The following is a 14,750-nucleotide window of genomic DNA, read 5'->3' as shown; positions in this document are numbered from 1 at the left end:
GGACATTGAGGCCTCGGCATCCCATCAAGGGCCTTCCCAGAACAAATGGGGTAGATCAAATGGGTTCTGGCACCAGGGAAGTACAGAGGCCTCTGTAGCCTGGCCATCAGCTTCAGGATAAGCCTGGACTGAGGGCTGTGGCAAGCCAAGGGCTCCTGTAGCTTCCACGGTGAAGAACAGAGAGCTGCAGTGGTCATAAATAGGTTAGGAGAACAGAACTCCTGTGTTGTCTGGCCTGCTCTGCCAGAGGAGGAAGCAGAATGCCTATTGCTATTTTTCTAGTGACTGTCTGTAGAATAGCAATATCCTTATTGGACTATTTTTCTTAACCAGTTTGAAGATGTATGGGCAAGCTAGAAATGTAGCTAATGGTAGAAGACTCTGGTAGTATACAAGAGTACACAGGGCCCTGGCTTTGCTCCCCATGACTACACACACACAGTTTGATCATCCACAGAGTTCAAGGGCAATCCCAAATTATTAAGCATGGAACTTCAGGCCAGGCTAGCTTCAGTGGAGTCCTTGCCCTGTGGTCTTGATCTGGGCCATCACCACCTTCAACATTTGTGATGTAGAATAATTAACTCCTATCTGATGAGTCTTAATAGAAGTCGGATAACCACTTAGCTACATCTGGCTCAGGGGCATCTCCTTGGTGCATATAAAGGAGTCATCCTCTTGTCTCTGCTGAACCTCATTCCTCTTTTCTTTCTGAAAGCCCTTTAAAGCATTGCCCACACTGCCCTCAAAGTTTGCTTTCCTTCTCTGTATTTTATTGGTATGGTTGAGCTGTTTCACTTCATTTTCTTTGTCAAGTGTTAGATGGATACATGTGTTCACGCATCTGAAGTATATTTTTAAGTATACAGAAAAAATAAAAATAACAGCCAGTCTCATGCTTGTGTTTGGCTTTGAAACTAAGTTGAATGCAAAATCGCAGCTGTATCTAAACAGAAATGAGATAAGTTGCCAAGGGCTTGAGGTACAGATGGGGAGTGGCCCAGAACAGTAAGCAGTCTCATTCCAAAGTAAAGAAAGTGTCCTGGAACTCTTTGATCCACCTTTGCAGACCCTGCAAGAATAACTGAATCATATACTATTTAAGGGTGGATTCTATGCATGTGGCCCATATCTTAATAAAAAATAACTTGCTATTGTCTACATCTAACAGAAAATTGACTACTTTTTTCATCAACTATTGTACAAAGAACTTGCTGACCAAAAGGCACAGCTGGGGTTTACAATGAGACATAGTAGGTGGGTTGGGGCTGATCCTAACACTCATCAACAGAGGCTGTATGAAATTTCAAGGGGCTAGAACTGGAGCTGAGGAGTCGGGGGGTGGGGAGGCGGTGATGGGTCTGAACAACTGATACAAAAGACAAGCATTCCAAAGAAGAAACCAGGAGGGAAAAAAGAGGTCCGGTTGCTCTCTTTTGATCATTGTTTTACATTTTCATGTCTTTTTATATTGTTTCCAGGGACAGATGAAAAGAAGGCTGTCTTTAATCTGTTCTATATTGTTGTAGCTGAATATCTGAAACCCAACAATGTGTGTGTGTGTGTGTGTGTGTGTGTGTGTGTGTGTGTATGTGTTACATTGAGTTGGGTTCTGAAAGTCCAAGATCAGGTGGCTGTCCCTGCTCAGCTTCTGACAGAGAAACAGAGGGGAGGCAGGTGTGAGCAGGGAAGGAAGGGGGCAGAAGTAAGTTCTGCAAAGGCTAGCCCATTCCAGTGAGAGAAACAGAGAGACTGTTGGGAAGGCAGCATCTTTACTCACCATGCCTTCGGACGTTGTCACTGCAAAGAGCTGCCTGAACTCTGCTTAAGGAAAATGAAACTTCTTTGTTTTAAAGAACTAGACTGAGCCAGGCTGAGTGGGGAACATTTCCTGGGCAGCCATCTTGTTTTCTGTGGGTGTGAAGTGAAAACCCTTACTTCCTGCAGAGAACAGAAACCGAAGGAACACACCGAGCCCAGTGACCTTTAAGAATGGCTTTCTCTGCTGGACCCCTGCAAGTCAGAAAGGCTTAGGCCAAACTGTGCTTCAGAGTCCTGGATTGTTCTGTACAGTGTCTTGAGGTGATTAACAAACGGCCATGCTCAGTGATGTGGCTAACTAACTAGAAGAACTGAAAAGTGGCCCAATGCTGCTGGGAATGGAGCTCAGGGGTACAGAACTGCTTAGGTTTACAAGATCCAAGGTTCAAAGCACTTGAAAATAAATATGTGTTATGTGTATGTTACGTGTATGTGTTTGTGTATATGTGTGTTTGTTATTTGTGAATATATAACATACTTATATCTATATTATAAATGCAAGTGAATATATGTAGCTATATTATATGTGTACATGTATTTGTTATATGTATATATACAATGTATTAATGTATATATTATAAATGCAAGTGAATATATATTATGTATATATATTTTATATATTGTGTGTATGTGTGGGTCTGTGTGTGTGTCTGTGTGTATAATTTCTTTATTGAAAGGCTAAGGTTGTGGCTCAGTAGTTGAGTTGTCTAGCATTCAGAAAGCCCAGGATTCAATCCCTAGCATCACAAAACAGATAAATACATTTCATTCCTGGAGCCTGAGTGGGGTCTGCCTTTGCCTCCCTCTGGAACTATAGGTCCCTGTGGAACAAGTCTTGGAGCATTGACATGCAAATAGCCTTGAAGTCCCACCAGCCTGAGCCATGCCCTGCACTGACCTCCTGAGCCACAGACACCAACAGTACCTGAAGATCTTCTGGCAGTCACTCCATTTGCCTGTAGTGTTCTGAGGGCTCCCTCTACGGCGTCTAGGAAGGAAGTCTGGGCTGGTGCATGCCTTTACCCTTTGGTGCTGATGCTCTTATCTGGTCCACAGTGTAGCTTGGTGTGACAAGTATCCAAACATCCACGCCTGCCCCTGCCACCCCCCACCCAAAAAAAAAAGAAAAAAAATAATATCTGCCCTAAAAAGAAGTGATTTCTCATAGTGAAAGTTCTTAAGCATTCACTTTCCAGATGGATAACTTTTTTAAATAGAAAAAAAAAAAAGAAAAGAAAAGAAAGTTGAACCATGCGGAATGGTCTCTGAATACTGCTGCTCACTAGACTATTTCATTCCATCTTACGGAATTTTATGATAAAATATCAGCAAGCTCATAAAGAAGGCTGTTTTAAGGTCCGTAATCTTTCTAACCATAACAAAAGGGGTGGTAACTATATTGTACAAGGCTGCGATGGAAAAATGTGCTAAAGTATTTCCATAAATCAAACGTAGCACTTTGGCATTAGCTAGAAAGCATTAAACTTTAGCAAATTAGAACCAGATGATTTTAAAATAGAAACTTACATAACTTGATGCTGTAGTCTTTTTTTTCCCCTCCCAGCACAAAGTTTATCTTCATGAAGTTACCTTGGCTGCTCCTGTAATAGGTATTTAAGAAGGAAGGGCAGCGTCTGGGTATTATTCATCTTTGTGGCTCCCACGGTGCCTACTGTTAGGTCGAGCAATTAGGGCTGGCAGAGGGGAGAAATGAAATCTCAGCTGCTATTAACAAGGACAAAATAATCAGCAAGGAAATGGGATACTGATGTCTAGATGGCTTTGCAGGTGCACAAGGCCCTGTTCCCCAAAACCCAGCTGAAATGTTGGCTTGTTTTCCCTTTTATTGTTAAAATCTCTACCCAATCACCAACAAATCTCTGTCACCAGGCTCTGAGGTGCCGCCACCCTGTGAGTTCCTAATACCTGACTCTCCTTTCTGTTTCAGTCACCTCAGTGGTCACTTCTCCCTCTCATTACACAGTGTTAGGACCTGTACCTCCAGACCAGGCCAGGAGTTTAGTGCAGCACACTAGACTGTGTCTTTGGTCATAAGACTTCTGTGGAAAGGGACTACAAGAGTGCTCAAGAGTGGGGGCAGGTCCTTGCTCTCTGGTAGAGGGTTAGTGCAACGGAAAGAAGCCAGATTCAGATTGGGTTTGGGGAGAATACTTTCCTTGCTGGAAAAGTCTTAGTTGGGTTTCTATTATGGCTGTGATAAAACACCGTGAACCAAAGCAACTTAGGGGAGAAAGCATTTATTTCAGCTTAAAGTTCCCCCATCAAAGTCCATCACTGGGGGAAGTCAAAGCATGAGGAACTCAAGGCAGGAATCTGGAGGCAGGAATTGACGCACAAGTCATGGAAGAATGTTGCTTACCAGCTTGTTCCTTCTAGCTTGCTTGTTTCGGATACAAATCAGGACATCCTATCCAGGGGTGGCACCCCGCTTCCATGAGCTGGGCCCTCCCATATCAATCATTAATGAAGAAAATGCCCCACAGATGTGCCCACAGGTAGATCTTATGAATGATTTTTCTCAGTTAAGAATCCCTCTTCCTGGACTGGAGAGATGCCACTGGAGAGTGGTTAAGAGCACTGACTGCTCTTCCAAAGGTCCTGAGTTCAAATCCCAGTCAACCACATGGTGGCTCACAGCCATCCGTAATGAGATTTGATGCCCTCTTCTGGGGTGTCTGAAGACAGCTACAATGTACTTACATATAATAAATAAGTAAATCTTAAAAAAAAAAATCCCTCTTCCCAGATATGTCTAGGTTTGTAGCATATTGACAGAACCCAACCAGCATGTCGCCTCATGAGTCAGACGATCCTGGAGCAGACTTCAGGCATGGCTGATTCAAGAGACACAAACAAGGTCAAGACTCTCCATTCATTTGTTCTTAGTCTCTGCTTCATTTTGCTTGCAGACTGATCTTGCCCCCCTATAAACACACGTTACAAAGAGGAAAAGGTACTTACTGTTAAGCACAGTTTATAATATATGATCCAAAGATGGAGAAGCCTTTCTTTCATGGTACATATATAAAAATCTTGAAAAAAGACCTCAGATTGATTTTCTGACTCATGTGCTAAGTTCTCAGGTAAATCACTGCGGACCGAGGGGACCAAGCCTCTGCTTGGCCACACCTTTGTGGTGATTAGGAGCATCTACTAGTGGATGGATGAGAACTGGACACTAACTGAATATGAGAAGTGCAATCAGAGTGAGGTTTTGTCTCTAGGTAACTGAGCTAATAGACATGTCAAAATAAGAGTAGCTTTAAGTAAACACCATTCATCTGAGGGGATTTTAGATTTCTGTTACTCTGAGGAGTAGAACTGCTGCTGGTTGTGGTAGCTGTGGTGTTGCCTGTGTTGGTCAGCTTCCATTGGAACAACACCTGAGGTTGATTAAGTTAAAAACAGCCAGGCGGTGGTGGTGCACGTCTTTAATCCCAGCACTTGGGAGGCAGAGACAGGTGGATTTCTGAGTTCGAGGCCAGCCTGGTCTACAGAGTGAGTTCCAGGACAGCCAGGGCTATACGGGGGTATGGGGGGAGTTAAAAACAAATGTTTGTTGAGGCTCAGTGGTTTACAGTTTTCCATCTATAGTCAATTAGCCTTCTTGCTTTAGAGAATGTGACAAGATAGCATATTATGGTGGGAGTATGCAGTCAGGCAATTATTCACCCCTGGACTGGGTACAAAACTTAGAAGGAAAAGATTGATATATCACAATCCCTTTCCAGTGATCCAACTCCTTTCTGCTATGGTCTACTTCCTAAAGATTCCTCTACCTTGCAATAAGCCAGTGGTTCTCAACCTTCCTAATGCTGTGACCCTGTAATACAGTTCCTCATATTGTGGTGACCCTCAACAGTAAAATTAATCCACTGATACTTCATAACTATAATATTGCTACTATTATGGGTCATAATGTAAATATCTTACATGCAGGATATGTCATATGTGTCACAACCTACAGGTTGAGAACCTCTGGTCTAAAGCATAATTGTTTGGAAGAGGAGATGGATAGAGACAGAGACAGACAGATAGACAGACAGAGAAAGACGGGGGATTATAACTGTGTTTTAAGGAATGGCACCCAGATCAAAATATGCAGCGTAGACTGGTAGACTACAGATTCAAGAAAGAGCTGTCAGGCTGATGAGCAGCTGAACCTGAGGTCAATGAAGGCAGAATTGTATCTTCCCTGGAAGATCTCAACCTGTTTTCTGCTGGCCTTCAACTGCTTAGATGAGGCCCACTTGTGTGAGGAAGGGTCATCTTCATTATTCATTGTATACTGATGTTAATGTTGACCTAATCTATAAAATTATCTTCATACTAGCATCTAGTATGCTAATTTGTCTTTTAAATATCTGGAGACATGACCTAGCCAGGTTGACATATAGAACTAATCACAAGGTATGAACACGTAGCTCTTAAAAGACGTTACTGGGATATCTGGGCATGGTAGGAAATGGGTTTGTGACTCAGAACCTATGTTGTGATGTATGCTTGTTATTGGAATAGAAACAAGAGGATAAATCGCAGCAGAAGATGCACTAGAGAAGGGGGTAGGTGCAGAAGGCAAACGTGCTGAGGAATGCCTGCCTGAAAAAGAAACAAGAAAGAACTGGGCAGAGGTGGGAGGGGATAAAGGGACCTGCTGTCCATCTGGAAGCCTGAAGGTGCATTTAGTTCAAGCCAGAGGAAGTAAGCAGGCACCGGGTGCAGAGAGAGGTAGAGCAGACAGAGAAGACTCTCCAGCTTCAGCAGCAGAGATGTTGGTGGTCCTCATTGGAGCATAGCCCTTCCAATGGGCCATGCAGGTCTCACATTGGGCCACGTGCTAGACAGAGCCACGGTGAGCCAGGGAGAGAAATTAAGACTGTCCTCATTCTTAATTCTCTGAAACTGAAAACCATTCCACAAGAGCCATTTTATACTGGCTGAAATGATTCATCCCCACCGTTGTGGTTATAAACTTGTGTTTCACAAACCTTTCTCATCTTCTTGTTCTAGTAACGTAAACATTCCCACTGCCCTGGAGGTCACTGCTTAGGAAGATTGCGGATGGCAGCGACAGAGGCAGAGGTGCTGGGCTAGAGTTAGGAGCTAGCATGTGAGACCCATCACTCTGGCTACAGAGACTGGTGGGCACCGGGGAAGGGTTGGTTGCCATAGGACTCTGGCTACAGAGACTGGTGGGCACCGGGGAAGGGTTGCTTGCCATATGGAGACTGGAGACTCAGACTGCCACAAATAGAATATACAAAATTCTACAATTTTTACATGGCTCATTTGGTTACAAAGTCCCATTGGATTGGCCCAAGGTTGCATCTCTTTCATTTCCTCTACAAAACCTCTGAATAATTCTGCTCATGGGATGGGTTTCTGACCCGATGGGAGCCATTGTAATCTGAGATAACAATATTCTTGGGGGTAGAGATACCTGAATCGATCCAGGACACGAAAGACTAGGGAACTTGAGAGGGAAGAATGAAAAAGCTGTCTGGAAGAAGGACTCTTATTCTAACAACAGGAGATATAGAGGTGATGTCTTTTGAATCATTCCTTCATATGGTAGGTTCCACAGTCTCTATTCAACCAACTGCGGAACTGAAAATGCATGGGGGGGGGGCGCGCACAGGGTGGTTTCATGTCTATTGAACATACACAGATGTTTTTACTTGTTATTATCCCCCATATTACCGATTTACATGGCACTTGCATTGTATTGGGTATAATGGCTGAGCTGTCTAGAGAAGACTTAGAGCGTAGGGGAAGATCTGCACGGGTTCTCTGCTAATGCTAGTGCATTTTCATACAAGATATTTGAGTGTCTGTGCATTCTGGTAACCATAGGAGGTCCCACCACAGGTACTGAAGGAGGGACAACTATGTAAGGTGATTTGGGGGTGGCAAACTGGGAGTGGTGGCTTTTGCCACCAAAGGTCAGCAGAGGCCCAGGACTTGCTTTTAGTCCCTCCCTTCTGCCCTTCCTAAGACCAGAAGCTCAAGTTTAGAACATGAGTCACAGGAACCACCAGGCATCAAAGTTCGAGGAAGCCCCGTGTACCGCCCACTTGTCTGCATCTTTAGTGATGAAACCACAGAGTACCAAAACTTCAGCAAATTAAGGGATCTCATTCTCTGTAAACCTCAGTGGTGCACATGAGTAAGGCTGAGCTGCGAGTGCCTGCTCATTAGCACAGCCTCCCTTCAGCTTTCCATATAAAGAAGGGAGCTGCCCCTTATTTCTCAGCTTCTGTGGGCAGAAAGGAATGTGTCATCCATACTCCACTGGGCAAGTAGAGAGTGGATGCTATTGCCCCTGCCACCGCCTATGCTGTGGGCCCACACTGGACCAGCATCTTTCTAGCAGATGGAGCACTCTGCTTCTTAAAATGAATCAAACTCTTCAAAAGCTAGGCTGGAACTGGGCACAGCGTGCTGTGTCTCCTTCCCACATTCTTCCCCTCCTGCCCCCTTCCCCAGGCCCTGCATGGCTGGGATTCCTTTTTCTGCCTCAGCAGCAGCAGCAGCAGCAGCTGGTAGTGAATTGAGCTAGGCAAACAGGCCTGAGGCCCTTGGTTCTCAGGATTTGTTGCCCATGTGGGGACACAGGGAGGAGGCCCTTCTCTGAGAATTGGAGCAGGTATGTTTCTTTGGGACTGTTGGGGCAGGAGATGTACCGCTAGCCCATAAAGAAATAGCTAACTCCAGCAAAGTGGTCATTTGGGAGTTCAACACCGCCCCCCCCCCCACACACACACACACTCCCTTCCCAGTATTGTCCCAACACCAACCGTGCCTGGAGGTACTCTGGATGTTAGATGCTAAAAGTGACTGTCAACAGCCACTGTGCTCTGGAAATGGCAAAGCTCTTGAGTGCATTGGAAACAGAATATCCAGTTCCACCACCGCAGTCATTGGGCAGCTGAAACAAGAAAATCTCTGGAGTTCTCTGGCCAGCCAGCCTAGTCTGAAACCGTAACACTCATGTCCTATTAAGAGAATCTGTCTCAAATAATAAGATAGGTTCTGAAGAGATACCACAGCAGTTAAAACTGCATCTTGCTCTTTAAGAAAGTAGTTCCCATTACCGTTTTGGGTGATTTACAGCTACCTTATAACTCTAGCTTCCAGCTGTGGGGTGTGGGAAGGATCTGGAGCCCTCTTTGGTCCTCTACATGAGCGTCCACACATGTAGCATATACACATACACATAAATTAAAATTAAAAATAAATCTTGAAAAACTAAGGTAGATGTCCCCTGGAGATGGCACACAGGATTGCCCTCTGACCTCTGCATGTGTACACATACACACATGCATGACCATACAAAAATCAGGCACATATATCCTCACGCATAGACAGATAAGTAAATTCAATTAAAAAGAGGAGCAAGGGGGTTTACAGGAAGTGCTTTGCAAGTGTAATGCTGTCTCGAGGGCTAGCCAGGGGTAGAAGCAAGTGCATGTATCTTTATCATTTAAAATATGTTCTGTAACATTGTTATGTGGGGCAGTGCTGTTAAGAGAAAACTGCTCCGTCCAGTTGTGGGCTTTCGGTTTATTTTGTCCTGGCAGATCACCTTGACCTTTGTAAAAGTCCACAATCTAAACTTTCTACCTAGCCTCAGAATGGGTTTCCATAGCAGTTTCATATAACAAGTTGGACAAAATAAAGCTTGCAAGAACAGAACATCTCAAAGTTAGAGAAAACAGGCATGCATCTTTGCCTGACAGCCTGCACATTTTCGCCTTTAAGCCCCTTGGTCCAAATAAACTATAGAAATATGAACCTTTGCATATTTTTGGAAGACAATAAATATAAATCTTTATTGTGTGCTTCTATATTTTTCTTACGACTTCACCCCTTAGTTCATTCTCTCACTGTTTCAAAGAAGGGGAATACTAAGCTCAGAGTGGAACCCTGCAATTGCTTGTCATATTTCCCCAGAGTTGAGTGAATTCACTTAGTGTGTAATTTAAGCTGTCAGCCTTCCTTAGTTCTTTGGGAAGAGAAAGGGTGTAATTAAGAATTCCCAGGTTAACAGCATTAAACACCAGAACTTCACAGTCACGGGGCTTTACACCGAAAGTCTAGATGCTGCTCATGAGTCACTCCACTTACCATGGTATGCCCAGGTTTATGGACAATTGGCTGGAACTAAGACATTCAACTCCACCACTGCATTTTGGGGACAGAAGCTAGAAGTGGGGGAGGTGGTGATTTTTTTCTAGAAGACTCTGCGTGTCATGTGGTGAATGTGAAACTTCATGAAGTCATTCCAGTGTACAGTTCATTTCTACCATGTCATGCCATAAGGAGTCATTTCCAATTCAGAGCCCCATCTGGTCCCAGGTGGCTTGGCATTGAGTCTAAAGTAGTCCAGGGATCATGAACCAACAAGCCTTTTTAATATATGCTACCTTCACCTGCAGAGACAAATTTTCAAGAAATATCTCCTTACCGACCCCTTCAGGAAGTGTAATTTATTTCTAGATCACTGTTGTTAATAGAGTGTGTCGGTGGGGTGGGCTGAGTAACCCATGACCCATGGTGAGCATTCTAAGTCACAATACATTAAACGGGTTGGCAGGAGTGACAGGGTTCTGTTGGGTCCAACATAGAGAGAAAAGAAGGTCAAATGGTTATGGTTGTTTCTTAAGGGAAGTAGAATTTGGAAAGTCATGACCTTGGCCATAGAGAATGGGAGACACAGGGAAAGATGGGAGCCTAGAACTGGAGAGTATAGGCAGCAATGGATTTTCTAGGAAAAGTTTCCTGACAGAGATGGACTGCAAGCTGTGGCAAGATGAGATGCGGGTGAGAAGAGGATGAAAAGAACAAAGAGTAATGAAAGGGGCCTCATGTGTGTGTGTGTGTACATGTGTGTGCATGTGTGTATGCATTTGTAAGTGTGTGTGTGTATGTGTGTTGTGTGAGTGTGAGTGTTTGTGTTTACACTATTTGACACCATCATCATATACCTAGTCCTCCACTGAGCTGTAGACCTATGCTTAAAGAAACAATCAACAAGGCTCAGATAATGGTGCTTAGAGGAAGCCTGGTGGGCACTGTTGCTCTATTGTGAGGGCCACACCAACTCAGGAAAGATCCTGCCTGGGTTTCTATTGTAAACCTGTCACTCATCTGTCCTATAACTTTATGTGAACTGCAAACCTTTCTGGAAGTTTCCATGCTATAATATGTAAACTAAGAACAATCTATCTCCTAGATTTGGTGCACAAGACAAATACTAAGGGAGGTAATGTCTGAGAATGGCTACCTCAGAGCCCAGCATGGGAGAAAGCTCTGGGAAAAGTCATTGGACTTGAAAGAGGAAACTCTCAGTGACTTGTCTTTGGAGGGTAGTATAGACTTGACGTAGAATGGGATAGCAGCATGGACATTATTTTTTTAGATGATTTATTATGTACAGATTTTTAAATAAGTGACATCAAACTAGATATAGTAATGCATAGTCCTAGCATGCCTCTTGGTTTGGGACTTAGCCTGCTTTCTCTGGTCTGTTCTTCATTCAGCTTCTGGGTTGTTTCAGATGTAGAAGGATGTGAACTCAAAGCCAGAAAAGTCTTGTAGATTTTAGAACATAAGTGGCACATTTTCTGTGGAGATAAGATTTTAGAACATAAGTAGCACATTTTCTTCTGCACATTTCTGAGCAGATAATACTATTTTATTTGTCGTACCTATTTCATTTTTGTGGGATTTGTTGTCTTGTTGTGGAGAGAGAGTGGTCTCAGCTCACCCATACTGATCTTGAAGTTTACCAAAGGTTCCTGGGTAAGCTGGGATTCTAGACATGTGCTAGCATGCTTGGCTATAGTGTTATCTTTAATAAATACGTTCTTTAGTTTTGTGATGTTTACCAACTCACAGGCCACCTCACAGCCCTACCTTTGCTACTCAGCAGATTTTATGTAAAAGTGCCAACACAACTTTCCTGTATAGACACAGAAATTTGAATTAAACCTAATGTTTACATCTCTCAAAATGTTATTCTTTTGCCTTCTCCCAAGCCACTTAGCAATGTAAATGCTATTCTTAGCTCTCAGAGACAGAATTGACAGCCGACTGGTGTTGGTTCTGAAAAGGTGCATCCTGCGTCTCGGCTAACAAATGAGAACTGGAGGGTGTTCTCAGACATAAGGCTTTTTTTCTATTTCTTTCCTGGGCACTAGGCCGAACTTGGAGGTAAACATGCATTCTCTGAGTTACTTCCTGATCCACAGGGCAATGACTTAAGTACCTACAAGGTATAAAGAGACAGAGAGATCAACTAGCCATCACCCCGTTCTTCTGGAACCCACCCAAAGCTGGAGAAACAGACGTCAACGCATCATCAGCATTCAAACACGGAAGAGCACTTTTAAGAGATCTGTGTTCCAAATACAATGGGAGCACAGTCAGGGGAAGGAGGGATTTCTTCTGAAAGGGCGAGGTGGGCAGGGCGGGGGCTGTGGACCAGCACACACAAAGGCATTAGTGTGTTAAGCTAGGCCTGACAGCCGACAACCAGCCAGAGCATTCTCTGTAGAAAGACCCGTCTGTGCAAAACCAGTAAGGTATAAGCCTGTGGTGTGGAGGAAGAAACTGAAATGGGGATTGGTGAAGTTCTCATTATAGTCCACACCAAAGTGTCCTGATTCTATTTCCTAAGGTGTTAGCATATCCATAAGAGACTGTTAAATTCATTCTACATGTCACCCCCTCTGACCTCTGGGAAGGAAATAGGTTGTAATTCTGAAGATAGAGACACAGAGAGATTTCAAGGAAGAAAACTAAATCTCTAAGTAGAGTGGAGACTAAGGAGATTGGCTTTATGTACATATGACTAGTTGGCCCACACACAGAGGGCCCAAGGTCTCTGAGTGTCTCTTTGTCCACATCTTGAATAGACTACTGATCTCTCCAGGGGCTCTCCTCCTTGCTCAGGGGTTCTAGTTCTTTCACCCAGACAGAATAGCCACTGGGTTCTGCCTGAGCTATGAGAAGTCTCAGCATTTGCTTGATTTCCATTTGTGTTCTGACCAACTGCCAATGGCTACGAATAAAATCCCTCAGATGGCCCCAGGTGCTGTTTCCCTGACTCCTGGATTCAGTGGGGTCTAGCCAGGCATGGTTTTCACCCAAGAGGCAGCTAGTCATAGAATACTGGTGAGCTTGGGCTGAGCCTGAGCCCCAGGGTCCTCGTCGGTTCTGGAAATGTACCAACCCACTGGTTTCCTAAATAATTTAATATGTATAATCAGTTTTTACATACTTTTCACATTCAGTATCTCAGGCAATCAGTACAGAAAGGGCTATTTCTTTATTTACTGAATTTTTGTTTCTTCAGAAAGTTTAAAGGGAACATAACCAATAAAAGCACAATTACCTGTGCTACTTAAGCCGCACTGAGATTACAGCATAATATTTTAAGGGCGAAAACAGGGAAATAGATTTTTTTTTCTCAAGGGCAAAAACAGGGAAATAGAACAGGGAAACAGGGAAATTGTTTTCTGCTCTAAATACTTGAATGGCTTCCTATCACACTCAAGGAAAACCCCTAGCTCTCTAACTTAGCAGGTGTGCATTTTTATGTCCTCATTTTATAAGGCTAACATTGCAAAGTTAAGAAACATGTAGCAATTCCAAAACAAGAAGGTCACCTGATAGGAATCAAGCCCTCTACTTTGAGAATGCAATTTCACAAACACCTAGCACAGGCTTTGGCAAACTGCTTTTGCAATGTTCAGATTCGGCAGATTAGCCTGGCTTTTTTTTAATTCACTCATCTAAGCATGATTCAGCCTAGCTGCTGAAGAAGTCAAAGGAATGCTGTCTCAGTCTCCTGGGGGACCAGGGCACATCTAGAGAGAAAGACCTTTGACTTGTCCCACAAACATATCTCACTAGTGTGAGTCTTCAGGGCTGCCAGGATGATCCTGTTGCCACAATCTGCTCCATGCGTGCCTAATCTGTGTCCAAAAGACCTTGCAAATCACACAGGTTCAATTCTGCTTTGAGGTCAGGAAGTAAAAGCCATGACCTGGAAGGGGCCTGAACAGGGATGTCAACTTCACGGAGGCTGCCAGGGGCATCTTGTAGAGCAAAATCCAAGCTGAAGCCAAATGTGGATTCATTTGTCAATGTAAACCCTACCCCCAGTAACCACTTTTATGGGGTATCTGCTCTCCTGTACTTTTTGCTTAAATCATTTATTTTAAATCAATTGGGAGTTTAGAGGGGGAATGGGGAGGTGAAACTGATTCTGGTCCAGCTTAGTCAGGAAAAAAGTAAGAGCTGTCTTTTTTTTTTTTTTCTCCACCCGAGTCGCACAGTCTGGCTGGAATGCATCCCAACTGGGGGATAGTCATGAATGCTCCAAGTCCTGAGGCCCAAGGAAAAGAAACGTCTGTCTTCTCCTGAGTAATTCTCTTTCTCTATAGAAATCTCAAAATGGAACCGCTCTACAAATCATGTCCCATGCTTTGCGAGAAAGAAGCTGTTCTTTTTAAACCAGGCTTATCAAACAGTAGCGTTCTCCCTCAATAATAAGTGTGAGTGGGCTAATGGGTCATTTGGGGGAGAGAGGTCAGAAGGAAAAGGCCTCGGTATTCAAAAGCTGAATCTGGTAATGCCAGCAGTCAAAGAACAGAATGCTGGGTGGACAGGCATGATGTATAGGGTGTGTTCTATAGAACCTGCATGGGTTCCCACCTAACCTTTATCCCCATCAAAGACTGCCAAGATCTCTTAATGTGCCTGACACTCCTCTCTCGGAGGTCCTAGTGGCGTGGTCCGGGAAAACCTGGTGCTTGTGAGTTCCTTTTCATTGAGAAAGAAATGTTTTCCACCTCCTAGCAGGCTGACTTAGCAAAGTACTTTGAACACTGGCCGGCGGG

The 14,750-nt window shown here is 43.9% G+C and overlaps 1 protein-coding gene across 2 annotated transcripts in view; it reads left to right on the top strand.

Annotated features, from left to right (window-relative positions):
* Nucleotides 1-14,750, top strand: part of Nedd9 (neural precursor cell expressed, developmentally down-regulated 9) — a 180,565-nt gene that overhangs the window by 115,022 nt on the left and 50,793 nt on the right. The window lies entirely within an intron of this gene.

The sequence above is a fragment of the Mastomys coucha genome, unplaced genomic scaffold (genome assembly GCF_008632895.1).
Source record: "Mastomys coucha isolate ucsf_1 unplaced genomic scaffold, UCSF_Mcou_1 pScaffold7, whole genome shotgun sequence".
Classification (NCBI taxonomy): Eukaryota; Metazoa; Chordata; class Mammalia; order Rodentia; family Muridae; genus Mastomys; species Mastomys coucha.
The sequence above is the reverse complement of the archived record's forward strand: the minus strand, read 5'-3'. Positions and strand labels throughout refer to the sequence as shown.